Source organism: Siphateles boraxobius, unplaced genomic scaffold (assembly GCF_051911475.1).
Source record: "Siphateles boraxobius isolate OS27281-9 unplaced genomic scaffold, OSU_SipBor_1 25, whole genome shotgun sequence".
Lineage (NCBI taxonomy): Eukaryota > Metazoa > Chordata > Actinopteri > Cypriniformes > Leuciscidae > Siphateles > Siphateles boraxobius.
Genome location: NW_027508866.1, coordinates 27,441,872 through 27,468,015, shown reverse-complemented (window position 1 = coordinate 27,468,015; position 26,144 = coordinate 27,441,872). Strand labels below are relative to the sequence as shown.

Genomic DNA, 26,144 nt, shown 5'->3' with positions numbered 1-26,144 from the left:
TACCAATTTACTTATTGGCATTTTTAGTAACTTGAGGCAAATTATATAAAAAAAAAAAAAACTTTCATCATTTAACTCTAAAATTTCACTTTTATACAAGTCTTTATAGAATTGTACTGCTCTTTCTCTGATCTCTATAGGGTTTGACAATAAGACTCCAGTTTCAGACTTCAAACTGTGAATGAGCTTTTTCTGCCCATTCTTCTTTTCCAGATTAAAAAAGAATTTTGAGGGAGCATCCATTAAATTGGCACTCTGAAACCGAGATCTAGTTATTGCACCTTGGGTCGTAAAACCTAAAATATCAGTTAAAAGATTATTTTTCTTTTTGATGCACTCCAAAAAAGTGACATCTTTTGTGGAGTCTGCAAGCCCTTGCAACCTCATTAAATCTTCTTCTAAAACCTTCATTGACCTATTTATGTCTTTTGTAGCGTTGCGAGTGTATTGTTGACACAAGTGTTTTATTTGAACCTTTGTAAAATCCCACCAATTATGCAATGACAAGAAAGCTTTGGCATTTTTCCAAAACTCTTTAAAAATATCTCTAAAACAAGAATCACCCAATAAATTATTATTAAAATGCCAATATGCACTTTTAGATTTAAATGTTTTTTTGCCACAATGCATTTAATCAAACTATGGTCAGAGAAACTTACTGGGACTATTGAGCATTCCCTTAACATACTTAGTTGATGCTTAAAAACATAAAATCTATCAAGCCTTGCCATTGATAGCTGGTTATTAAAAGCATGAACCCAAGTGTATTGCCTCTGCGTGCCATGGAAATTCCTCCATATATCAATAATACTGTGGGATTTCATTAAATGAATTAAAGTCTTTCTCGATTGCATGTGAGGTTCTACATGATTTCTGTCAATGGCATTTTCAGTACAGTTAAAATCCCCTCCCACAAATAAAAACTCATCAGCATTACAATCATTTAAAACATTACCCAAAGTATTTAAAAAAAATATTCTCTCTAAAGCCGCAGTTGGAGCATATACACAGATTTAAAAAAAGTGCTATTTTCAAAAGAAGCTTTTACTTTCAAGAGCCTTCCTTTTATTACTTCTTCAAGTGTAAGAATAAGGAGTGAAATTCCTAGAAAATAAAACTCCAACTCCGTCACTTAGAGAAGTAGAATGACTTAAAATCACTAAGCCATCGAACTCCTTAAGACATTACTGTGTTTTTCTTGTACAAATAACACATCAATAGTTTTACACCTCAAAGTCTCGTATATTTGTGCTCTCTTCTTATAATCCCTTGCTCCGTTAACAGTTAAAGGTGGGGTATGTGATTTGGAAAACGACCGGCAGATTTTGAAAATACACAAATCAAATGGTCCTACCTTCTTTCCTCCAACGCGGGCTCTTACTCACCCATTCGAAGAACATGGACGCGCAATCATGCACGAGCGAAAACTCAGATGCGCGAGAGATTGTAATGACGATTTACTACTAATTATGCTGGCTTTACTGACGACATCCGCATGCGTCACGAACTTTGAGTATGCGCACGAAGGGGGTCACGCGCGCTGGGGGAGGGGGGTGTGGTACGACTGTTTGATTGACTAACTTACTGTCCAATGATTCCAGGTGGTCTTGTAAATGATTGGCAGGAGTTCTTCGAGTCCTGCCCATTCCACAGATGATTAAATTGCTTAATTTTAATTTCAGTGCTTCTAACTCAGTGGCTGTAAGTGGGTTAGGAATAGGATTTCAAGTTATTTTGAAAAAATGGACAAAAAAGAGAATGACATAGGCTACCCCACCTTTAAATAAGCGAGATTTATTTCCTCCATTAAAAGGAAAAGAAAAAGAAAAGAGCAACCAAAGCAATAAAGCCAAAAAGGATATCTTATGTTATCCTTATGTTATATGTTATAACATCCTGGTCAGTGAAACGGTTTTTACCTCTGAAAACTTTTACTTTCTCAATGAACTGTTTTATGTCAGGGAAATATTCTGCTATTTTTACTCCCCTCATATTTTTTGTCACATCTAGAAAGTTTTGTATTTCCTCAATAGTATATTCACGGCTAGAGAAACCATTTAGGGGTAAACTAGCGCTAATTAGGGCTGCACGATTAATCGTTAAAAGATCGCAATCTCGATTCAACCCCCCATGCGATCTTAATCCTGCATTTCTACGATTCTGCCAACGAGATTCAACGAGATAACGCGCTAAGGGTGGAATGGATCGCACTTCGGTTGTGCGGTTCGGCACACAGTGGCGGTTCTAGAGGGGGGGGGGCCAGGGGGGCCTGTGCCCCTGTGACAACCAACGGAAACAAGGCCAATTCGACGACTTGAGCTCATTTGCGCTGAGGGACATGATACTGCCAAATCATTAGTACACTAGTAAAGTGCTAGTACTGAGCTTTATTTTTTAGCCACACACATGTCAACAGCTCAAGGTTTGGCTGAATTAAAGACGTTTTGCTATGTAACACGTGACATTACTGTGTACAGGACATTTTTTGTAATGAAACAAGTTATGCAGTTCTTTTTATTTTGTGTTCATTCGGTCAAATACACAGGACAGGTAACATTATAAATAAATGCAGTTCTTTTTATTTTGTGTTCATTCGGTCAAATACACAGGACAGGTAACATTATAAATAAATGCAGTTCTTTTTATTTTGTGTTCATTCGGTCAAATACACAGGACAGGTAACATTATAAATAAATGCAGTTCTTTTTATTTTGTGTTCATTTGGTCAAATACACAGGACAGGTAACATTATAAATAAATGCAGTTCTTTTTATTTTGTGTTCATTTGGTCAAATACACAGGACAGGTAACATTATAAATAAATGCCGTTCTTTTTATTTTGTGTTCATTTGGTCAAATACACAGGACAGGTAACATTATAAATAAATGCAGTTCTTTTTATTTTGTGTTCATTTGTCATTACAGTCATTAGCTGTAGTCATCTCAATCTTAATTAAATTTTCTTCCTTCTGAGTAACACATTAAAAATGGAAAACAACATCTGGAGTTAAAAATATGATCCATCTTACCCGAATACTAGTTGAACAGGATGTTGAAAACATATTGAGGCCGATATTAGGCATTAAAACTCAGTATTTTGACTTAAAATAAATAGTACTTCTCATGAGGACAGCAACAAAATTTAAAAACAGGTACAATACAAAACTTTAAAATTTCTTTAAACCATGTCTTGGCTACATTTACATGTTACTCTTTGACTATTGTAACAAGAATTCGATTTTATGTTCCCATTTTTCTTTGTGAGCTATGTTGTAACATTGTCTGTGCACTCTTGCTAGACCAAGTTCATGAGGAGTTCAAGGAGGAGCTCGAGTTCACCTAATTACACAAAAAACGTCGTGTAACTCTCTAATTAAATCTATTTTCACGAAAATGATTTTATGCATCTGTCCTTTTACCTAGTTACTCACAATTCGCAGACTTGGAATTTAGTTTTGACAGTTTTAAGCTTATTTTAGCCGATTTAAAAAAGAAAAAGAAAAAAAAGAAGCTTTTTTTTAACGACTGTCTATTTAAGGGAACGCGCAAAGCGCGCGCACACCCACTCACACTTGCTTAGATGTGCTAACAGGAGGATCGCTCTGCTGTATTGCAAATTAAAAAAGAACACACGGATCTGCATCCATCTCCAATACAGGGTTTTTCGACATTCCAGTGGACAATTTATATGCAGAGATATAAATAGTGATGGGCAGATCGAGGCTTCGTGAAGCAATGAAACAGTTGAACCAAATGGTCCATATTGTTTCGAGGCTTCGAATCAATCCGACACCCGTCTCAACGGTGACACCTAGTGGTCACTTGCAGGTGTTGATCTGAAACAACCTTGACGAGCCATGAAAATTTGTTGTTTTTTTATTATTGTACTTTTCTAATATGTGAATCTTGTAACCTATAGGGTCCTCACTGTGCATAATGTTATTTTGGTCCTGCAAAATTAATATTAATAAAATAAATCAAGCCACAATGTCTCACTTTTTTACATATTTTTCTTCAAAAATATTAATTTCTCGGCTGTGGAAGGACTTAGCCTACTTCTTTTTTTTACAGATAATTTCTCCAGCCTTTGAACAAATCCTCTCACAAGGGACACTTGTTGCTGGCATGCAAAGATATTTTTTAGCTAGGACATACAAATGAGGAAAGATTACTGCTCTCTCTCTTTCCAGTAAGTTAGTGGATCATGAGTTCTGGGCAAATACGCATCGTTGATGTATTTTTTCACTTCCACTGTGCCATCAGCTGTAGCATTGTGTATCATCTGGGTTTGATGGATACGAGTATCAAAAAGTTCCCATAAACTGTCCTGTGTTTCTACTGGTTATATAACTATTGATATATATCACCAGAAATCCGCTATCTCAAAATCAAACTCCTCTCACAAAAACCCACGAGGTCAATATGCGTTGATTTCACTTTTATACAGATGTGCGATTGTGTGGTCTGTTTCCGACCGTGTCAATCAAACGCTGATTCGGCGGATCACAGCTGATGAAACATTTAGTGAAACACTTCGAGGCTTCGTTTGGCCATAGTCACGTGACATGGGTGTTTTGAATCACGCTTCGAATCAGTGTTTCGAAACATCTGCGCTTCGGGATCTCGCAAAGCTTCGGAACGACTGTTTCGCGTCAGCCATCCCTAGATATAAATATGTTTTGAAATGTGTAAGTATGATATGATCACTTGGTTACTAGGCAACAAACAAGCTACCACACACTCAGACCCATTTACTTCAGGAAAGCCTTTTCTGTTTAGCTAAATATGTGTACTATCTTACAAATGTGTTATATTTTAACATTAGCAGTGGCCGTGTGTGTGTGTGAGTGTGAGAGAGAGAGAGAGAGAGAGAGGGGAGGTGTAAGACTTTTATTAATAAAACAAATTCTAACCAGTATATTTTCATATTGATATATTTGAAGTAGGCCTACGTTCCATTTTTTATTTATGTATTACTAGTGACTTCTTTCCAGAACATGAATTATAGTGAATTATTACCACAAGCCTTTAAAATTTGTTCCTTTCAAATCAGTCATGTAAATACGTCCCTGGTTTGGGCTTTATTCGTGCCCAGGAAGGCTGCTCAGTACTAGAAATATTTAAAACAAGCTTGTAGGACTTGTTTGCCCTCATGGTAATCCAGAAAGTTATTCCACTCTGTGTCCAGATCAGCCTGATTGGCCAGGCAGCCTCGCATGACGTCGAGGGTTGACTCACTGTTTTATATCTTTTTTGGAATAAATCAATGAAAAGAATGCAATGAAACAATGGATTAAGGGACATTTTATTATTTATATACAACAAAGCACAATGAACAATAAATAAAATGTCAACAAGAACAACACTTTTTTATTTTTATTGGCCCACCACCACCCCCTCTCTTTGGAGGACAACTGTATTTTTTAATAAAGCAAAGTATATACACATTATGGTATAATACAGACAATAGATTTATATACAGTGCGTATGAACAAAACTGATGAACTCGCAGAGACTATGAAAAACAAAGAAGAAGTGTAATGTGTAATAGCACTGAACAACAAAGAAGAAGTGTAATGTGTAATAGCACTGAACAACAAAGAAGAAGTGTAATGTGTAATAGCACTGAAGACGTGGCGGTCTGTTCAACTGCTGCAGTCCATGTCTACACCCTGGGAGACGTCCGTGTGCTCGTTTAAAAGACATTTAAAAATCTTTGCACTTTCAATATTAAATATTTATTCCACGCTGATATCCATGTCCCCATCATCTGCTTCATTAGCTCAAAACTGTCACAATGTGACACAGCGCCCCTCTGCTCAGCTCCTCGGAGAGCTCCAGAACCTGGTTAGTCTGCTCTTCTTCAGTCAGAGAGCTCCACTGTCCATCCGTATGTTTCGAGCTGTTGAGGGAACCGATGTCACTGTCAGAGAACTCCTGCTTGCCGTTGGGTGTGACGATGGCTGCATACACTCGTTTCCTGTAGAGGTTTTTGCCCTAAGCGTAAAAAACAAACAAAAAAACAACAACGGGGTAAATGTACGTCAAGTCCAAGTCGAAGCAATCTTCCTGGTTCCTGTTTTTGATTTGCAACAATATTTTTTATAATTAAATTATAATTAAAATGATTAAGTGAATCAGTCACTGTTTTGAATCAAGGAATCTCAGCACATTATAAATGTTATTTCTGTAGACTCCCTCCAGTCGCCTGGAACCCAAGCTCCTCATCTTCATCGTCACCTTTGCCAGATAATGCACGGTTGAGAGGGAACACCGCTCTTAAGCAAATATTTTTAAATGTCTTAAAAACATGAAAGAAGTCAAAGTATAATTTAAGGTGCACTTTACTTCAATCTTAAAGATTAAGGTGCAATACCTGGTTGTGCTTCCGTACTGGGAGACGTCCGTGTGCTCATCTTCACTGTCCTCCCGAACCTGCTCTTCTTCATCCTCAATTGTACCAGACACAATAATGTCTCGCACATCTCCGAATCTGCTGGGCAGCACACTGCTTTGGGCGCTTTCTTCTGGAAGAAACTCAGAAACAGCCATGTACAGCCAAAACATATGTTGTGCAGGTGTGTGTGTGTTTGTGTGTGTGTGTGTGTGTGCGTGTGTGACCTTAACTGGTTGCGTGTGTCCGTAAAGTATGTCTGTCCTCCTCTGGTCCAGCATCAGCAGGTCAAATCAAGCCAGAAGCGCTGAAGACGGGTGCGGTCTGTCCAACTGCAGCAGTCTATGCCTACCCTGGGAGACTTAAAAACATGAAAATATGATTAGTACAAGAGATTAAAACTTACACAAACTTTTTTTTTATTCCATGCCGATATCCATCTCACTATCATCTGCTTCATTAGCCCAAAAAGGCTACAATGTGACACAGCGTCCCTCTGCTCAGCTCCTCGGAGAGCTCCAGAACCGGCTTGGTCTGCTCTTCTTCAGGCAGAGAGCTCCACTGTCCAACTGCTGCACTTGTGTAGCGATGTTGTCCAACAGATCGACCATTAGGTTGTCAGTTCCCCTCCAAATTGTGCTTCACTAAAGAACCTAAACACTTATGTTGTAGCTGAACAAAAGGTATTAGTAGCAACAGCTGATTCATATCTGTAATGGTGCATCTTCTTCTCTTTGTTTATGTCACACAATGTAGTTTGAAAAAAAGGGAAAAGGTCTATTATTTCACTTGTATAGCATTTATATAGCATGGTAGACACGTGTCGGTATCGTTTACGGTCGGAACTACGACCTGCTCTGATGTACGTACAGTACATCACGGGAAACAGTTTGTGCAGACTGACCTGAAATGTGCTCTCTATATAAACAACCATTTCAGTAAACTCTAAAACATATCAACATTAAAAATGAGTTAAAATGTGGCAGCATACCTTAATAAAAACCACAGTGACAGTGTGATCAGATCATACCTGGCTGGCTCCCAGCCACGGCTCTCCAAATCGCACCGCTCCAGTGAAGAGGAACTCCCCGTGGGCCGCAGCATTGTGGCATCTTCACAAGCCCCAGATCATATCTACACATATTGTATATAAAAAAATAAAATAAAAAAAACTTATATATATATAAAAACACACACATCACCTGTCTCTCCACGGAGGCGCTTCGATCTGGGCTGTGACATGGCTGTCCTCTGGAGACTCACAGGGCCTCTGTATCCACAAGCCCAGCTGACACCACTTCGTCCTGTTTTCCTGCTCATGTTCAGCCTGTTTTCCTTGGTCTCTGTGGGAGCCTGCATCCAGGAGCCTGGTGAAGGGGTGAAGTGTCAATGGTTAGGCGGGTTTATTCTGCATGGGACCGTGGGTTGAGTCAGAGAGATCCCATGACCCCCCTCACTAAACAAAGTCTGTGAAATCGTCGACGGTCGACACGAGCCTCTTCCTCTGGCCGGCGTCCGGGTTGGAAGCAGGACCGGAGGGCTGGTGGGCGGGTTTATTCTGCATGGGACCGTGGCTTTGAGTCAGAGTCCTCACAGGTGAAGGTCTCTGCATCGACGCAGACTTCCTCACTGCCCTGTTAGAAGAAAAACGTCTCGGTTACGTATGTAACCCTCGTTCCCTGAGTAGGGAACGGAGACGTTACGTCGGATGACGACGAATGGGGTTTCGCTTAGAAAGCTTATCAACTTCGAGTATTACAAAACGAGCCAATGGCAAAGAAATGCCATGGGTCTGCGGAATTTGCATGACGTAACTCCGCCCCACCTCGTGGGTATAAAAGGAGGACGCCGGCAACAGGCAGATATGTTTCTTCGCTGAGGAGCCAAGACTGAGCTCAGGCGATCCCCGCGGTACAGCGGAAAGTGGCAGGTAGACGTAACGTCTCTGTTCCCTACTCAGGGAACGAGGGTTACATACGTAACCGAGACGTTCCCTTTCGTTGTCACTCCGAGTTACGTCGGATGACGACGAATGGGGTTACCAGTCTAATCACGCCACCTTCTCAGTTGTCTTCCAGTGCCCTGCATAAATCTGAGATCCCTGTCGTGAGACTGGCACGGACGAAGGACTCCTATTTAGCACAGGAATACCAAGGTACACTGGGGAGCATATCCCAAAGTTTAGGGGAAATATGCAATTACTGCCAACCCAGAGGGGGGGACTTAGAGAATACACATATGACCCGAAGGAGACATATGGAGAACACTGGGGTGTCCAGCCGCAGGTGGAATATTTCAACCCAAGGGGTGGCAAGGTGGCTTGCCAAGGGAAAGACACATGCTCAAGAGGCTTACAGTGGAAATATACATGTGGGGGTCGCTCAGAGGAGGGACCATGCACACGGGAGGCACCTAGCCGACGCACAGGCAATAGACACTGGCGCCGACGTCAGGAGTGCTGGAGGAGCTCAGGGCTTTCGGGGAAGCTCACCTGAGGAGAATATCGCACGTATCCAGTCCGTGGAGTGGAATGGCGAGCAAGCGAAGACACCTGAGCGGGTCCGGTACTAGCTGGTTGAAGCGAGTACATGAGAGGACACTGGCTCCACTCGGAGATTGTAGAATCTGGCGAATGTGTTAGGTGTCGCCCAGCCTGCAGCTCTGCAGATGTCTGTTAGCGAGGCGCCATGCGCTAGAGCCCAAGAGGATGCCACACTCCGGGTGGAGTGGGCAGTCACACCAAGGGGGCACGGTCGACCTTGCTGCTGGTATGCCAAAGCAATGGCGTCCACTATCCAGTGAGACAACCTTTGCTTGGAGAGAGCCTTTCCCTTCAGCTTCCCACCATAACAGACAAAGAGCTGGTCTGAGGTCCTGAAACACTGCGTCCTGTCTACATAGGCGCGGAGGGCGCGTACTGGACAGAGCAGTGCCAAGGCTGGGTCTGCCTCCTCCGGGGGCAGCGCTTGCAGGTTCACCACCTGGTCCCGGAAGGGAGTGGTAGGAACCTTGGGCACATATCCAGGCCGGGGTCTCAGGATCACGTGAGAGTAAGCCGGCCCAAATTCCAGGCACGCTTCGTCAACGGAGAATGCATGCAAGTCCCCCACCCTCTTGATGGAGGCCAATGCAACCAGGAGCGCTGTCTTCATAGACAGGAACTTAAGCTCCACTGATTGCAAAGGCTCAAAGGGAGCACTCCGCAGGGCAGTTAGAACCACTGAGAGGTCCCAAGAGAGAACGAGAGGAGGGCGAGGAGGATTCAGTCTCCTCGCTCCTCTCAAGAACCTGATGATCAGGTCGTGCCTTCCAACAGACTTACCTTCGAATGGGTCATGGTGTGCGGCAATAGCGGCAACATAGACTTTCAGGGTGGAGGGAGACAGCCTTCGCTCCAGCCTATCTTGAAGGAAGGAAAGTACGACACTAATCGAACATCTCCGGGGGTCTTCTCGGCGAGAAGAGCACCAGTCGACGAAGAGGTTCCACTTCAACGCGTAGACGTGTCTCGTGGACGACGCTCTAGCGGAAGTGATGGTAGCCGCCACCGTAGGTGGAAGGGTACTCAAGCCTGCTTCGTCCCGTCCAGGAGCCACACGTGGAGGTTCCAAAGATCGGGACGAGGGTGCCATAGGGTGCCCCGTCCCTGAGAAAGGAGGTCCTTCCTCTGGGGAATCGGCCAAGGAGGTGCTGTCGCGAGGAGTACTAGTTCGGAGAACCAGGTCCGGGCGGGCCAGTATGACGCGACCAGAATGACCTGCTCCTCGTCCTCCCTGACCTTGCGCAGGGTCTGCGCAAGAAGGCTCACTGGGGGAAACGCATATTTGTGCGCCAGTGCATCCGTGCCGAGCGTGCCCTCGGTCAGGGAATAATACAGGTTGCAATGGGTCGAGTCGTGAGAGGCAAACAGATCTATCTGTGCATCCCCGAACTGGTCCCAAATCAGCTGAACCGACTGGGGATTGAGTCGCCAATCTCCCGGGAGGGGCTGAAGCCGTGAGAGCTCGTCGGCTGCACAGTTCAGGGCTCCGGGGATATAAATGGCATGAAGCGACCTCCGATGCTTCTGACTCCATATGAGGAGGTGGCGGGCGAGTTGCGACATACGGCGGGAGCGTAGACCACCTTGATGGTTGATGTACGCTACAGTGGCGGTATTGTCTGAACGGACTAGTACGTGTTGGTTCTTGAGCACGGCCCGGAAGCGGCGCAAAGCAAGACGTACGGCCAGCAACTCGAGGCAATTGATGTGCCAGAGGCGGCGGGGTCCTGTCCAGGAGCCCGCGGCAGCACGTCCATTGCACATGGCACCCCAGCCCGTGGAGGAGGCATCTGTCGTTACAACAACATGCCGCGAAGCTCGTTCCAGGGGCACTCCGGCCCGTAGAAAACTGAGGTCCGACCACGGGGTGAAGGTCTGACGGCAAGACGGAGTAACTGTTACTCGGAAGGTGCCGTGTTGCCATGCCCACCTCGGGACTCGGTCGCGAAGCCAAAGCTGAAGCGGTCTCATATGAAGCAATCCGAGCGGCGTTGCCACGGCTGCAGATGCCATATGCCCCAGGAGCCTCTGAAAGAGTTTCAGTGGAACCGTACTCTTGCCCTCGAACTGTCTCAGGCAAGTCAGCAGTGACTGCGCGCGCTCGCTCGTAAGCTGCGCGGACATGGCGACCGAGTCGATATCCACAAATCGATATCCGGGGCAAAGTTTGCTCTTTTCCCAGTTGACCCGAAGGCCCAGACGAGCTAGGTGCCAGAGCATTAGGTCCCTGTGTTCGCATACCTGGTCTCGAGAGTGAGCTAGGAATAGCCAGTCGTCGATGTAGTTCGTGATGCGAACCCCGTGTTCCCGAAGGGCAACAAGGGCTGCCTCGACTACCTTCGTGAAGACGCGAGGAGACAGGGCTAGCCCGAAAGGGAGAACCGCGTACTGGTATGCCTGCCCCTCGAAGGCAAACCGAAGGAACGGTCTGTGTCGAGGGAGAATGGAGACATGAAAGTAGGCGTCCTTCAGGTCGATTGCTGCAAACCAATCCTGGGGCCGCACACATCTGAGAATGTGTTTGGCAGTGAGCATCTTGAACGGCAGCCTGTGAAGGGAACGGTTCAGCACACGCAGGTCCAGGATTGGCCGTAACCCACCGGTTTTCTTGGGGACAATGAAGTACGGGCTGTAGAAGCCGGTCCTCATCTCGGCCGGAGGGACGGTCTCGATCGACACCCTTCGCCAGCAGGGTGGCGATCTCTGCTCTCATGATAGGGGCGTTGCCACCGACCAAAGTGGAGCGTACTCCCCTGAAGCGGGGAGGAGACCGCGCGAACTGAATCGCGTAGCCGAGCCTGATCGTCCGTGCGACCCAGCGGGACAGGAGGGGAAGCTCTAGCCAGGCTCCCAAGAACTGTACCAGCGGGGTCATAAGGACCACAGACTTCCCACCGATGGTGCAGCAGGGCGGAATGACTGGCCCGGACGTGGACGGCATAGCGGCTCGGTGTGGGGGCACAGTCATTAACTGCGCCCTGACAGAGGAGACCAGGGAAGGAAGAACGTTCCACGGGGGTCTGCTCTGCCAGGGGGCTGGCGACAGAGGCGGAAGAGAGCGGCACGGTCCGGGGACGGCGCGCACTGTCAACCGGCTCTGGGACAGAGGGGGACGAGGGGTGCACGGCTCGGGGGCGGCGCACCGTGTCGTCCGAGAACTCTGTGTGCTCAGGGATGGGAATGTTACTTCTTTCTTTAACCACATTAGGGTGCTGCCCACCCGTGGGTGAGCAGCGGGGAGTGGAGAACAAAAGATTCTCCCCCAGCCCTCCACCGGGGGAAGGAGTGGTCCTGCTACCATCTCCTGAGAAGTAATTTTCAGCATCCCTGAGCAGCCCGTCTCAGGAGCGCCGCTTGGCCCGGCGTTTAGCGGGGGGCGGGGCTGGAGAGGGCTGGGGCGCCTTCTTAAGGCTTCCTCCGCGACCGGGCCTGGGTGGAGGCTGCTGCTTGGGCCGGGCGGGAGCCGCAGGAGGGCGCCCTCGGCGGCGAACAGACTGAGGGATCTGCCCGGTCGGCTGGGTGGAGGCAGCAGCGGGCCGTCGGGGCAGAATGTGCTTAATGGCCTCAGTCTGTTTCTGGGCGGTGGAGAACTGTTGGGCGAAGTCCTCCACCGCACCGCCGAACAGGCCGGCCTGGGACATGGGGGAGTCAAGCAGGCGAGAGCGCTCAGCGTCCCGCATGTCAGCCAGGTTCAGCCATAAGTGTCTCTCCTGGACCACAGCTGTGGACATCACCAGACCCAGGGAGCGTGCGGTCACCTTCGTCGCCCGGAGGGCGAGGTCGGTGGCGGCGCGCAGCTCATCGAAGAGCCCTGGGTCCGTCCTACCCTCGTGCATGTCCCTTAGCATCTGCGCCTGATAGACCTGCAGAGTGGCCATGGCATGCAAAGAGGCAGCCGCCTGTCCCGCCGCTCTGTAGGACTACGCCACTAGGGTAGACGAGAACCTACAGGCCTTGGATGGGTGCTTAGGCTCGCCGCGAGAAGAAGCACTCTGAGGACACAGCTGCATCGCAACAGAGCGCTCAACCGGGGGGAGCCCAGTGTACCCACGGGCGGCTGCCCCATCGAGGGGAGGAAAGGCGGATGAAATCAACGAGCGGTCGCGGGAAGACATGGGAGTCTTCCAGGACTTCGAGATTTCATCATGCACATCCGGGAAGAAAGGTATTGGGGCAGGCTGAGGACGGGAAGCCGCAGCTGCACCCAAAAACCAATCGTCCAGCCGCTCGCGGCCGCCCGGGAAAGCATGGCCGTCATCTCTGGATCGGACTGAGCCACAGCCGTATTCACACCCGAGGGTGGCAGCTGTGACGAGTCGTCACTTCCAGACGAATCAGACCCGCCTAGTGATGCTGCGATTGACATCGCACCTTCCTCTGGAGCGCCAAAGGACACCCGCGGGACCTCAAAGGACGGTCCCGCGGGGATCCCCTGAACGCTCGCGGGTTGCAACACTGGAGAAGGTGCTGCGGGGCACGGACACATAGTCGGCGCTCTGTTCCACACAGTCACCCTCAGATCACCCTGGCCACCAGCCGAAGTAGAGCCTCTCGAGGAGGCGCTAGATCGGGGTGTGGATGAGGGGACTCTCACTCTTGCGAGATCCTTGAGTCTCGATCTAAGTGTTGCGATGGTCATGTTCCCACAGAAAGAACATGACTCATCCACGAGCGCTGCTTTAGCGTGATTAAAGCCCAAACACACCAAGCAGCGCTCGTGCCCATCAGAGTCAGACACCAGTCAACCGCAACCAGAAGTGCACAGGCGAGGCATCTTTAAAAAGACGTGCCGCGTGCAAGCTCTTTTTGTGAGAGAAACTCAGTGCTGAAGCGCCCGCGGAGAACACACTCGCTGGCAAACCACGCTCAGATAAGCAGGAAGTGTGCACTCGCCGGGAGATCGCCGTCACACCAACACTGGAGAGTTGCTCGTCTCGTAAGAAGCTGACAATCAGAGATAGCTTAAGGAGTGAAGAATTACACTTGGCTCCGAAGCGAAAACATATCTGCCTGTTGCCGGCGTCCTCCTTTTATACTCACGAGGTGGGGCGGAGTTACGTCATGCAAATTCCGCAGACCCATGGCATTTCTTTGCCATTGGCTCGTTTTGTAATACTCGAAGTTGATAGGCTTTCTAAGCGAAACCCCATTCGTCGTCATCCGACGTAACTCGGAGTGACAACGAAAGGGAACAGGTGGTCCAGCTCATCCTGCATCACTGCCATCTCCCTGACACAGACGATGATGTAACTATTCAGTATAAGGACATCACAGACCTGGTTATTTACATTATACTTGCAGTGCGCTTACCTGGTTTACCGCTGCCCTTGTCACCTTCTACAAACACCTGGAAAAGACAAATACAAAAACAACAAATCAAAAAAAAATATGATCATAACCTATGAAAAAAATTCTATTATAAACTAGATTAGTGGATAACTCAGCAGTAAAATTTAGTCTAGAAAATGCACAATAATTGTATAAAATCTGAACATTTAGTGAAAAAAGTGCCTGTACCTTTCCACGTGTACATGAAATGCACACAAAAGGCCAATAAAATAATTTTACAATTGTTCTTGATATTTGTCCCGAAGATGACTGGTCTATTCTTATTGGTCCTCAGGCTGCAGAGTGCAGACAGCAGCTAGCATTGGCCAACACAGCGCCTTGGCTGCAGGGTTAGATGTGAAGTACTTGACCATGGAGCGCTGCAGAGATACTGAAGATGGAGCAGGAAGGTGTGGAACGTTCCTCACCGCCAAGCCTTTCCGGTCCATTTACTTTAACAAGGCAGCTAGGTAGACATATAGAGGGAGTAAGATAAATTAACTATATGTTAATGCCATTGTGTGTGCGTGTGTGTGTGTGTGTGTGTGTGTGTGTGTGTGTGTGTGTGTGTGTGTGTGTGTGTGTGTGTGTGTGTGTGTGTGTGTGTGTGTGTGTGTGTGTGTGTGTGTGTGTGTGTGTGTGTGTGTGTGTGTGTGTGTGTGTGTGTCCATCCGTACAGTAGAGAAATAAAAATCAAATGAAAAGTTTACACAATTGCAACTGAGAGTTTGATAGCCTATATTGAATACATGTATGTCCATTACCTCATCAAAATCCTCCTGTTGAGGTTGTGGAGGGGGCGGATGGTGGGGCGGATGGTGTGGCAGATGGCGGGGCAAATTGGGGCTGTTAGGAGGAGGAGGAGGAGGAGGAGGAGGAATATCTTCCTGGTTCCTGTTTTTAATTTGCAACAACATTTTTTATTATTAAATTATAATTAAAATGATTAAGTGAATCAGTCACTGTTTTGAATCAATGAATCTCACCACATTATAAATGTTATTTCTGTAGACACCCTCCAGTCGCCTGGAACCCAAGCTGCTCATCTTCATCCTCACCTTTGCCAGATAATGCACGGTTGAGTGGGAACACCGCTCTTAAGCAAATGTTTTTAAATGTCTTAAAAACATGAAAGAAGTCAAAGTATAATTTAAGGTGCACTTTACTTCAATCTTAAAGATTAAGGTGCCATACCTGGTTGCGCTTCTGTACTGGGAGACGTCCGTGTGCTCGTCTTCACTTTCGTTATTTTTTTTTATTTATTTTTTTTAAACCAAACATTTACCTTTATTCGTATCAATATCCTATGCTGCCTTACATATTAGGTAAATTACTTGGTTATCAACGTGCTATTTGTTTCTCACGTCCATGAAGCGCTATGATACGATTCCCGAGTGATAAAAACGGAAATATCTTGGCGAAAACCCAACGGATTTGGCGAGCACCGAGCTCGCTGGAATCGTCTTGACGAACTGAAAAGAACAATATAAGTAAAGTACAGGCAAGACTGGCTGAACCCATCCAGGAACCTGTGGATAGTCACGCACATTAATCACCACCTCCAAATCTGGCAACCTGTCAATAACTTTTAGGATGAAGTGCTCAACACCACTGCATCTTGCTGGAAACATGCAGCTTTGTTCTCTGTACAGCTTGTTACCTATTATCTGGTAGTGCGTACCAACACCCCTTTGGACTGTGTCTGCCATGAGCCCCTCAGATATGCCATTTTTAAATGGCCTAAGGTCATCTACATTGATCAAACATTTACATTGATCAAACAAGTGTTTCAACTGATTCTTATAAATGTTCAGTCATGTGATGGTGTCATCTGAGTATGAAAAAATAATATTTGATGTATATACTGTCTGTAGTAAGTGTAACACTGAGAGAGAAAAGGCCTAGCCCATAATGATGAATGGAGAAGAACTGTTTTCCATTGATCATAGTGTTTTACATTGATCAAACAAGTGTTTCAACTGATTCTTATAAATGTTCAGTCATGTGATGGTGTCACCTGAGTATGAAAACAATAATATTTGATGTATGTACTGTCTGTAGTAAGTGTAACACTGAGAGAGAAAAGGCCTAGCCCATAATGATGAATGGAGAAGAACTGTTTTCCATTGATCATAGTGTTTTACATTGATCAAACAAGTGTTTCAACTGATTCTTATAAATGTTCAGTCATGTGATGGTGTCACCTGAGTATGAAAACAATAATATTTGATGTATGTACTGTCTGTAGTAAGTGTAACACTGAGAGAGAAAAGGCCTAGCCCATAATGATGAATGGAGAAGAACTGTTTTCAGTTCTAATAAATATTCAGTCATGTGATGGTGTCATTTGAAAACAAAATACCATTTTGAGAAGAAATAACGTTCTCAGCTCTCTCTCTCTCTCTCTCTCTCTCTCTCTCTCTCTCTCTCTCTCTCTCTCTCTCTCTCTCTCTCTCTCTCTCTCTCTCTCAAAGAGAGAGAGCTGAGAAGAGCATACTGATTGCAATGATTCTGCAACATATGTGCTGCACTTTCAGTGGTCAAAATTGTGCAGCACATTTTTTGTCACAGCGGTGCACACGTTCACAGATTAACGTATTGACATGAAAAAATAACATGTCTTTTGCATAAAATTTGACTGAAAAAGTATGGTTGCAATGATTGTGCAACATATGTGCTGCACGTGCAGTGGTCAAAATTGTGCAGGCCATTTTTTGTCACAGCGGTGCACACGTTCACAGATTAACAGGGAAGATTAACAGGGAAAATGAGGAAAATGAGAGGGAAGCCACACTTTAATCCGAAAAAATTGTCTTAAAAAAGAGGCCCGCAGCATATACGCTGCACTGCGTTGAGGTGATATGAGAAAATATGAAAAAATGTTTCCTCAATTTCCAGTTATTAGAGACTAACAGTGTATCAAACAACGTGAAAGCATGCACAGGTTTTAGTCTCCTGGAAAATAAGAGTAGTGGGCAAAGCAGCATTTGTGCAGCTTATCTGCTGCGTATATGCTGAGATTTTTCTTGAAATTTTGAAAAAAATGATAAAAATACATCATACGGGAGACTAAACAGGTGACAGACGTATGGCAATAAGGAAAGACAAAGAAAAGTGGACAAAATGGGCCATAGACACACATACTGCAGCTCCGCAGCATATGTTCTGAACACTTCAACATATGTGCTGCAGACTGCAGCATATATGCTGAATCCAACTCCCGAGTCACCCTCCCGGATGTAACTCATCACAGTGTTATTTAGATCAGAGGGTGCGGCAAATTAACAAAGTTGAGTCAAATATGTTTCTAGAACAGTGAATAAAATGTTGAAAATTGGCTGGAATATATTTTTGTATATGTGACATGAACTCTGGTGGTGATTTGCATAAGAATCACTTCGAAATTAAGGAAAGTTTTATGTTTGTACTAGGTTAAGAATACTATCTTAGTACTGTGATAAAGTTTAGACAAATTGTCACAAATGAAAATGAAATCTGGTGATGCAGAATTTAAAATAAAAAACTATTGATACGTAAAATATTCAACTGTATCTTGTAGAATACACTCTAATAAATAATTTTTGTAATTAAAATGTGTGCTTGTGTGTGTAGTTTTAAATATTGTGTTTCATCTAATGTTGATTAACAGTATATGACCATTATTGACTAGGCATAGGACTCCACTTAGGGCTCCACAAGACAAGAGCAAGAGCATGAGTGAACTGCAGCCTTACACTGATTGGTAAACTGCACTGTGTTTTATTAGTTCACTTTCAAAAAAAAAAAAAAAAACAACATTCTGATAATTTACTCACCCTGATGTCATCAAAGATGTCCATGTCTTTCTTTCTTCAGTCGAAAATAAAGTAAGGTTTTGAGGAAAACATTCCAGGATTTTTCTACACAGAATGGACTTCAATGGTAACCAAATATTCAAATGTTCAAAGAAGATTCAAATGTCCGTCTCAATGTAGCTTCAAAGTCTCGACACGATCCCAGTCGAGAAATAAGGGTCTTATCTAGTGAAACGATCGGTCATTTTCAAAAAAAAAATAAAAAAAAAAATATATATATATATATATATATATATATATACATTTGAAATTTTTGAAACTTCTTTGAACATTTGAATAGTTGGTTGCCATTGAAGTCCATTCTGTGTATAAAAATTTTAAGAAAGAGAGACATGGATATCTTGGATGACATCAGGGTGAGTTTGAAAGTGAGCTAAATACTTTAATACTTTAAGATATATGCTGGACATGAATATTAAATTAGCATTATTTTCCTACATTTTTACATCAATAAAATATGGCTTTTGTACATAGGACATAGAGTATATGACATATATGATTAAAAATACATTAATATTATGACATTTATATATGTGGATTTTGCAGCATATATGTCCCTTACAATATTCTGTTGGAACATATAAGAATCACAGGTGTTTTTAGCAAACCTTTTCCATATGGGAAGTCAAGTTGCTGAGATCTAGAGAGATCCTGTTACTGTTTAGTATTTAAAGTCATGTGACATGTATTCAGCTTAGCCAGTTCCAGCAGCCAGAGAAAAATGTTAATGAGTCAATGTTAAAGAGTCAAGAGCCCAACTAAAGCACAAATACTTTACAAACTTTATTATTTTCAATAAAACATCAGCAACTAAATTCTCAACAAATACTTTTGTACATATATGAAATAAATAATGTTACACAGGTTTGTAAACTGGTTCACACTCTGTGTGGCTGGAGACTTCAGTTGTAGTTGTTGTGTTTCTCTTTTTTCTGTTCTTGTTTCTCCAACGTTCAGTGATTCTGCTTATCAGGTGTTCATTAGTGTCTGAATTCACTCACTTATTCCTTCACTCTCACAACTGGACTATATTAGTGAACTAATGTAGGGAATAGTTAATGAGGGTATAGGGTTTATACTTTGAGTGGTGTTAATTTACAGTATATTCCTGTAGGCTGTTTTCTCTAAAATGACAAATGTTAACAAGAATGCATTGTTTTCTACTGTTTTAATGGAAAATGGTATGATACTGTCAGAATTTGGCCTTTTTTTACAGCAAGGGTTAACAGTGTAGTTAATGTCAGTTATTGGACTGTATTTGTTCTGCCTCTAAAAAGGTGAGAAGACCTCCTTGCAGTCCATGTTTTTTACAGTATATCTTCCTGCTGTTCTGTTTCCTCGTCTAGTGTGCTGAGGCTTTCAGAGCTTCACTTCTGCAGTAAACAGAAGTTTATCCAGGGAAGACGAGGCTCAACAACAGTACACTGGAATTTACAAGGTCTCGTAGCGTCGATTGCCTGTTGTTAAAGTTAACATTCAAATGCAAATGCTGGCAGGGGTTTAATGTAATCAATAAAACTCTTGGACTGAAGTGATTAGGAAAAGGCTACTCTTGTCCAGATGGTGCACATACAGAGCTGTGGAAAACTCATACACACATTAGATGCTTCACAAACACATTTGTTTTAAGATGGTTATTCGTATCTTTAGCCTCAGTGTGCCATCATGAAATAGCAGTTTTAGATGTTTAAAAAATCTATTTTGCAAATATTGTAAAAATCCCATGTGAAGGACAGAAAACCTGTATCAGACTCACATTTTGTATGTTTTTCTGATCTGACGCTGATGAATGTCAGATGAAGGTGTGTAAAATTAGACACAGTTCTGTTAAACATGCTGTCTCTAAATCACACAGGCAACATACGACAATACTGCTATTTTAATCCAATAGCAGTTGGAATAAAAGTCTTACCAAATATAAGACGACTTTTATTCCAACTGCTATTGGTATTTTAGATCTGATCTTAAGATCAATCTTAAATTTTTCTTAAGAATTGTGTAGGTTTTGATGTAGTAGGTTTTAAAACTGATGTTATGTTTTTGTAATGTTTGTTGAGCTTTTGTCTAAAGAATTTTTTTTTTACCCCTGTGGCAATAGACAATAAAGTTAGCTGAATGTTGTTTTTTAATTGAATCGTTGTCTCCTGTGATACTTTCATCTGATATCAGCATATGTGTCCTTTGCTGCCTGTGCATTTCATTCCATGACTAAATAAAATTGCATCTGAAAGTTGATTGATTTCTGAATTTTTTTTCATCATTTAATTTAATTTCTAGTGATATATTAGTATTGTAGCAATTAAATATTCGCTTAGTTATCACCTAAACTCTCTCTATTTTGCATGTTTTATTTATTTCCATATATTTATGATCAATATATTATATGGTGTAAATATAATGAAAAATATATGAAATAATATATTACATTAATATATTGTGTTATATACTACAATATTATGAATAATACATAAGGCATTGTCACTTTTTATATATTGAAAAATATTTACACTGTAAAATGTCATTAGATGAGTGTACTTAGAAAACATGTGGGAAAAGGAGGTTCCCTTTCGAGGGAACTCGCACTGCATCGTTGAAAACGACTCTTTGGGGACGCTCCCTTAGCGTGCGCCTCTGAAGTATGAATGAAACTAATCCAATCCTGATTAGTGTTGCGTCATGACGTAACATGTGACGGCACATAAAAGTGACGCCGGCACACACACAGCTTTCACTCTTCAGCAAGCGCTCTCTGTGAAACTGTCTGTCTTATTTGGTGTTGTTTTGTCTATGCAAAGCTCTATATTATGGCGAGTGAAATACACTAAGTGTGTGCACCCCTGCCCTAGATATCTCACGGGTGAGGACACGCATCAGTTGTGTGTGTATTGTTTAGGAGCACAGCACGCACAGACAGCTCTCGAGGGGGCTGCCTGTGAACACTGTGAAGCACTTCCTATTAGAGTGCTGCGCTCCCCTTGGCTATATTTTCTTATGATGGCCAGGCTCGCGATCCCCGCGATTCGAGTCCCGGCTTAGATCCGCGGCTTAGATCGTGGGGATCGCAGAAGGATCTCGCGGATGAGCTCGTGGAGCTTGTGACACGTGCTGTGGCCAGGCTTTAAAAAATAATAATAAAATATATATAAAAAATATAATAATTATATATATATATATATATATATATATATATATATATATATATATATATATATATATATATATATATATATATATATATATATATATCAGCTGGCCGCAAAATAAGCAGTATGATCCCCGTCTAAGCAAGCTAGACGAGAGATTCCTGCAGCACTGTTCACAACCTCAGCGCCGGGGCTTACCGTTTTTCCCAGATCTTCATAAAGATATCTCTAGATCCTGGGAAAAACGCAACTCTTTACGTATCTCATCACATTCATTATATGGTTATTCGAATGTGGTGGTTGCGAGAGGGGCGGGTTATAGCAAGATGCCGCAGATGGAGGAAGCTTTAAAAAGCTAGCTTTCTCCTGATCTCCTGATATCTTCGCTTAAAGCCCCGGCGCTGCCCAACAAACCGTGCATGGACACCTCTGCACTGGTTGGCCGGGCTTATATGGCGGCTGGTCAGGCTGGTGCGTGCCTGCACTCTATACGATTTTGCAGGCGTACCAGGCCAATCTTCTTAAAGATCTAAATGAGGGCGAGGGACTCCTGCTGACTTCGCGGAGTTGAGAGGAGCCACAGATTTGTCTCTCCGGGCCACTAAAGAGACGGCACGTGCCATTGGCCGCTCTATGTCAGCTATGGTGGCCAAGGAGAGACATCTGTTGTTAAATTTGTCTGGTATAAAAGAGAAAGACAAATATTTTTGTTGGATGCTCCGCTATCACCTTCTGGCCTGTTCTCCGATGCTGTCACTTCAGTCGTCGACAGGTTTCAGGAAGCGAAAAAAACAGTCAGCGGCGTTCCAACATTATCTCCCTCGCCGCTCTAAATCTGGATCTAGGAGGGCTGGTCCAAGTGGCCAGCCTCAGCCGTCAACCAGCTCCTCCCATCGGCAAGAGCAAAAAGAGAGCGTTGCCTCTAGAGCCCCTCCTGCGGGAGCCTGGCAACAGAGGAAGCACTCTCAACCAAAGTCCTCCACCCAGAAGGGTGACCTGAGGGCCGTCCTTCAGGCGAAAAGGGCTTCGGGAAAGAGGTCCTAATTGTAGTGTAGGACCTCTGAGGGCTTCTTTGTCCTGCCGGTCCTCTGCTTCAGGAGGTCGAGAATAGTGCTCGAAAAACACCCGAGGCCAGTCTCGAGGGGCTGGTTCCCTTAGTAGATTTTGTAGAAGAATGGCAATGCCTTCCGAATATATCTATATGGGTCCTGAATATTATAAAATATAGGTACAATTTGCAGTTCGGTCACCGACCTCCCAAGTTTGCTGGGGTGGTACCGACTGCAGTGGTTCCAGAACAGGCTCGGGTTATGGAACAAGAGGTACAGACTCTACTGGATAAAGGGGCCATAGAGAGTGTTCCCTTACCAGACAGGGAGTCCGGGTTTTACAGCCCGTACTTTATAGCTACAAAGAAGGATGGCGGACTGAGGCCAATTTTAGATCAAAGGCTTTCGAATCGTTCTTTGGGGAGATCCAGGTTCAAAATGCTTATCCATTTATCAAATCCATTATCGTGAACCAAATCAGATCCAAGGACTGGTTTGTTCACGATATATCTAAAAGACGCTTATTTTCATGTCTCCATCCTTCCATGTCACAGGAGGTTCCTGAGGTTCGCTTTCGGGGGCGAAGCATACAATTATCGGGTTCTTCAGTTCGGCCTAGCACTCTCTCCCCGCATGTTCACTAAGTGTATGGATGCGGCTCTGGCTCCACTGAGGCAGGGCATCCGTATACTGAATTGCATCGACGACTGGCTCATATTGGCCCAGTCTCGAGAAATGGCAGTTCGGCATCGAGATGTCGTCCTTGGCCACATTCAGAACCGGGGGTTAAGACTCAACACTAAGAAAAATGTGTTGGCCCAGCTCAGAAGACTACTCTTCTGGGCGTGGTATGGAATTCGGTTACGATGCGGGCACGTATGTCTCCTGCGCGTATCGAATCCATCCTGGCCATGGTGTCCGGGATAAAGCTAGGCCAGGCCATCACTGTAAAGCAATTTCAAAGACTGCTGGGCCTCAAGACAGCGGCATCCAACATAATTCTTTTGGGCCGGCTCCACATGAGGCCCCTTCAGTGGTGGCTTAAAGCCAAGGGTTTTTTTCCCCAAGGGCAATCCGTTCCGTATAATAAAGGTTACGCGTAGATGCCTTCGTTCCCTATTAATATGGAAGAAACCTTGGTTCTTGTCCCAAGGGCCAGTGTTAGGGGCGTCATGTCGCCGGAAAACTGTTTCGACAAACGCTCGGGCGGCCGCTTTGCCAGGGGTCTGTGTCAGGACCATCATCATTCTTGGCATATAAATTGCCTAGAGATGTTGGCTGTGTTCAGGGCTCTGAGGAGCTTCCTCCCAGACATCAAAGGTTACCACGTCTTTTGATACGTTTAGACAATACATCACTGGTAGCTTATCTGAACCGACAAGGGGGACTCAGATCGCGCCCTCTATCCAGATTGGCGCATCAGATCATTTTATGGTCCCAAGGGAAAATATTATCTATAAGAGCAATATATATCCCGGGGGTTCTGAATCAGGGAGCAGGGGCTGAGGCCCGGGGAATGGAGACTCAATCCAGAGGTGGTGGAGTTGATATGTCAGAGGTCTGGACCAATGGAAGTGGATCTGTTTGCGTCTCGAGGGACGTCCCACTGTCCACTTTGGTTCTCCCTCACTCATCCAGCCCCGCTGGGGTTGGTTGCCATGGTACAGGCCTGGCCGAGGCTTCGCCTGTACGCTTTTCCACCAATCGCTCTGCTCCCGGGAGTCATGGAGAGGGTCCGTTAGGAGGGCATCAGTCCTCTTCTGGTCTTCTTCAGTCTTCTTCAGTCTTCCCCTGTTTTGGCCAGCCCGAGTATGGTTTTCAGACTTAATTTCACTCCTGATAGCTCCGCCATCGCAGATTCCTCTGAGGAGGGATCTGTTGTCTCAGGCGGAGGGCACTATATTCCATCCTCGTCAGGAGCTGTGGAAATTGTGGGTCTGGCCTCTGAGGGGGCTCAGTACCTAGATGCTGGTCTATCCTCTGGGGTGGTCGAAACCATACTTATCTCTAGGGCTCTGTCTACTAGGAGATTATATGGCCTCAAGTGGAATATTTTTCCACTTGGTGTAGAGAACATGAGTTAGGCCCAGTTAACTGCCCAATGGATTCAGTTCTGGAGTTTCTTCAAGATCGGAGTTAAGGCCATCCTGCATCCGAGACCCAGCTATGTGCCTTGAGTGTAATCTAACATGGCTAGGTCCATGGTCCTGCAAATATTTAATCCTCCACCTCATGTGTCGGCAGAAAAGGAGCGGTTCCTTGCTCTGCCAGTCAGAGTTCCGAGTATTTACCTTGAGAGGTCCTCTTCTCTGAGGAGGTCGGACCTACTGTAGTGTGTTTTGGGTCACCTATTAGGGGCTCCCGGCTATACAAACCATAAGTAGGCCTACAAGGTTCACAATTTGCCATCACCTTTGGCCGTAAGCGCTTATTCTACTAGAGGCATGGCGTCCTCTAGGGCCCTCCTCTCGGGAGTGCCCCACCAGGAGATCTGTGAGGCAGCCGGTTGGCCTACCCCGCACACTTTTATCAGGTTTATAGTCTGCACCTCCCTAGTACGCCTGGCGCACGTGTGCTCTCGTCCTAGCTGAGTGCCTGAGTGCCAGTTTCACTCTAGGGCAGGCCTTTTTCGGTGCGTGGCCTAGTGGGCATTCGTTCCCCAAAGAGTCGTTTTCAACGACGCAGTGCGAGTTCCCTCGAAAGGGAATGTCTCGGGTTATGACTATAACCCTTGTTCCCTGAGAAGGGAACGAGACACTGCGTCGTCTTGCCACGCCCCTCTATGCCTAGGAGCAGCTTGCTTCATCGCGAGGCTAATGTGTGTGTGTGCCGGCGTCACTTTTATGTGCCGTCACATGTTACGTCATGACGCAACACCAATCAGGATTGGATTAATAAGGGTTGAGAGTGCTTCCTCTGTTGCCAGGCATCACGTTGAAAGGTCACGCTCGATGTCGCCGGCGGAAGTACCGCCCCACTATTTACAAAGCGACCAATACAATTTGTTCTATCCTCCTTCGCACGGTCGAGTGGGGCGGTACTTCCGCGTCGAGCCTGACCTTTCAACGTGATGATGTAGTGATCAGCTCAATCCGAACAATTGTAGTTAAAAAGTATATATATATAAAAAATGTTTTTAAATGACCAATCGTTTCGCGAGATAAGACCCTATTCCTCAACTGCGATCGTGCACAGACTGTTAAAGCACTTCAAAGACCTTTGAAACTGCATTGATTTGGACTTCAAAACGATGGTTGTCATTGGAGTCCATTATCGGAGAGAAAAATCCAGAAATGTTTTCCTCAAAAAACGTAATTTCTCTTCCACTGAGGAAAGAAAGACATGGATATCTTGGATGGCATTGGGGTGAGTAAATTATTAGGAAATTTTCATTTTGAGGTGAACTAATCCTTTAAGGGCCTGAGTGTGCTCGTTGTACCATGGCGTTTTTTCTTTAATCTTCTTTAAGCGCAATGGAGCAACTGTGTCTAAAGTGCTGGAAAAGAGAGAATTAAAAGTTTCTGTCGCAATATCGAGTTCTTCTAAGCTATCTGGGATGCTGAGATGATGAAACTGATCAGGAAGATTATTTATAAAGCAATGTTTAGTGGCAGAAGTGATAGGTCTAACATATTTGTAACACGGAGTCGGCTTTGCAGCCTTGGCTAAATGAAGTATACACGAGACTAGATAATGATCTGAGATGTCATCGCTCTGCTGCAGAAATTCAGCGGCATCAACATTGTTTCCATGTGATAATATTAGATCTAGAGTATGATTACGACAATGAGTAGGTCCTGACCAGATAAGAATGTCTTTAAATGCCAATCAAAA

At 44.7% G+C, this 26,144-nt stretch overlaps 2 long non-coding RNA genes across 2 annotated transcripts; both read right to left on the bottom strand.

Moving 5' to 3' along the window:
* Window positions 1-5,596: 5,596 nt before the first annotated feature.
* On the bottom strand, window positions 5,597-15,498 carry LOC143750394 (uncharacterized). The gene is made up of 3 exons (XR_013207153.1): window positions 15,459-15,498; window positions 15,251-15,360; window positions 5,597-5,997 (listed from the first exon to the last, which is right to left on the bottom strand). It is a non-coding gene; the product is annotated as an uncharacterized LOC143750394 (long non-coding RNA).
* LOC143750395 (uncharacterized) lies at window positions 6,198-7,775 on the bottom strand. Its single transcript, XR_013207154.1, has 3 exons — window positions 7,597-7,775; window positions 6,377-7,528; window positions 6,198-6,240 (listed from the first exon to the last, which is right to left on the bottom strand). It is a non-coding gene; the product is annotated as an uncharacterized LOC143750395 (long non-coding RNA).
* Window positions 15,499-26,144: the final 10,646 nt, after the last annotated feature.